The sequence below is a fragment of the Musa acuminata genome, unplaced genomic scaffold (genome assembly GCF_036884655.1).
Source record: "Musa acuminata AAA Group cultivar baxijiao unplaced genomic scaffold, Cavendish_Baxijiao_AAA HiC_scaffold_763, whole genome shotgun sequence".
Classification (NCBI taxonomy): Eukaryota; Viridiplantae; Streptophyta; class Magnoliopsida; order Zingiberales; family Musaceae; genus Musa; species Musa acuminata.
In genome coordinates, this window is record NW_027020992.1 from 7,501 (window position 1) to 10,000 (window position 2,500).

The following is a 2,500-nucleotide window of genomic DNA, read 5'->3' on the forward strand; positions in this document are numbered from 1 at the left end:
TGAGATGGCTGACATTTTGCTCCGCTCACGACGGTCACCGCGCGACGCAAGAACAGCCCAAAAACAGGCCAAAACGGCCCAAAAACGGGCCAAAACTGGCCATTTTTGGCTGCGCGAGCGAGCAGCGAGCGGCGGACAGCGAGCGAAGCGAGAGGCATCACCGTCCCTGCTATACGAAAGCCCCATCCAGCCCTGTGCCACCCGGGGGGTTCCAGGGTGCTGAGATGGCTGACATTTTGCTCCGCTCAAGATGGTCACCGCGCAACGCAAAAACAGGCCAAAAACTGGCCAAAACGGGCCAAAACTGGCCATTTTTGGCTGCGCGAGCGAGCGGCGAGCGGCGGACAGCGAGCGAAGCGAGAGGCAGCACCGTCCCTGCTATACGAAAGCCCCATCCAGCCCTGTGCCACCCGGGGGGTTCCAGGGTGCTGAGATGGCTGACATTTTGCTCCGCTCACGACGGTCACCGCGCGACGCAAGAACAGGCCAAAAACTGGCCAAAACGGCCCAAAAACGGGCCAAAACTGGCCATTTTTGGCTGCGCGAGCGAGCGGCGAGCGGCGGACAACGAGCGAAGCGAGAGGCAGCACCATCCCTGCTATACGAAAGCCCCATCCAGCCCTGTGCCACCCGGGGGGTTCCAGGGTGCTGAGATGGCTGACATTTTGCTCCGCTCACGACGGTCACCGCGCGACGCAAGAACAGCCCAAAAACAGGCCAAAACGGCCCAAAAACGGGACAAAACTGGCCATTTTTGGCTGCGCGAGCGAGCGGCGAGCGGCGGACAGCGAGCTAAGCGAGAGGCAGCACCGTCCCTGCTATACGAAAGCCCCATCCAGCCCTGTGCCACCCGGGGGGTTCCAGGGTGCTGAGATGGCTGACATTTTGCTCCGCTCACGACGGTCACCGCGCGACGCAAGAACAGGCCAAAAACAGGCCAAAACGGCCCAAAAACGGGCCAAAACTGGCCATTTTTGGCTGCGCGAGCGAGCAGCGAGCGGCGGACAGCGAGCGAAGCGAGAGGCATCACCGTCCCTGCTATACGAAAGCCCCATCCAGCCCTGTGCCACCCGGGGGGTTCCAGGGTGCTGAGATGGCTGACATTTTGCTCCGCTCAAGATGGTCACCGCGCAACGCAAAAACAGGCCAAAAACTGGCCAAAACGGGCCAAAACTGGCCATTTTTGGCTGCGCGAGCGAGCGGCGAGCGGCGAACAGCGAGCGAAGCGAGAGGCAGCACCGTCCCTGCTATACGAAAGCCCCATCCAGCCCTGTGCCACCCGGGGGGTTCCAGGGTGCTGAGATGGCTGACATTTTGCTCCGCTCACGACGGTCACCGCGCGACGCAAGAACAGGCCAAAAACTGGCCAAAACGGCCCAAAAACGGGCCAAAACTGGCCATTTTTGGCTGCGCGAGCGAGCGGCGAGCGGCGGACAGCGAGCGAAGCGAGAGGCAGCACCGTCCCTGCTATACGAAAGCCCCATCCAGCCCTGTGCCACCCGGGGGGTTCCAGGGTGCTGAGATGGCTGACATTTTGCTCCGCTCACGACGGTCACCGCGCGACGCAAGAACAGCCCAAAAACAGGCCAAAACGGCCCAAAAACGGGACAAAACTGGCCATTTTTGGCTGCGCGAGCGAGCGGCGAGCGGCGGACAGCGAGCGAAGCGAGAGGCAGCACCGTCCCTGCTATACGAAAGCCCCATCCAGCCCTGTGCCACCCGGGGGGTTCCAGGGTGCTGAGATGGCTGACATTTTGCTCCGCTCACGACGGTCACCGCGCGACGCAAGAACAGCCCAAAAACAGGCCAAAACGGCCCAAAAACGGGCCAAAACTGGCCATTTTTGGCTGCGCGAGCGAGCAGCGAGCGGCGGACAGCGAGCGAAGCGAGAGGCATCACCGTCCCTGCTATACGAAAGCCCCATCCAGCCCTGTGCCACCCGGGGGGTTCCAGGGTGCTGAGATGGCTGACATTTTGCTCCGCTCAAGATGGTCACCGCGCAACGCAAAAACAGGCCAAAAACTGGCCAAAACGGGCCAAAACTGGCCATTTTTGGCTGCGCGAGCGAGCGGCGAGCGGCGAACAGCGAGCGAAGCGAGAGGCAGCACCGTCCCTGCTATACGAAAGCCCCATCCAGCCCTGTGCCACCCGGGGGGTTCCAGGGTGCTGAGATGGCTGACATTTTGCTCCGCTCACGACGGTCACCGCGCGACGCAAGAACAGGCCAAAAACTGGCCAAAACGGCCCAAAAACGGGCCAAAACTGGCCATTTTTGGCTGCGCGAGCGAGCGGCGAGCGGCGGACAGCGAGCGAAGCGAGAGGCAGCACCGTCCCTGCTATACGAAAGCCCCATCCAGCCCTGTGCCACCCGGGGGGTTCCAGGGTGCTGAGATGGCTGACATTTTGCTCCGCTCACGACGGTCACCGCGCGACGCAAGAACAGGCCAAAAACTGGCCAAAACGGCCCAAAAACGGGACAAAACTGGCCATTTTTGGCTGC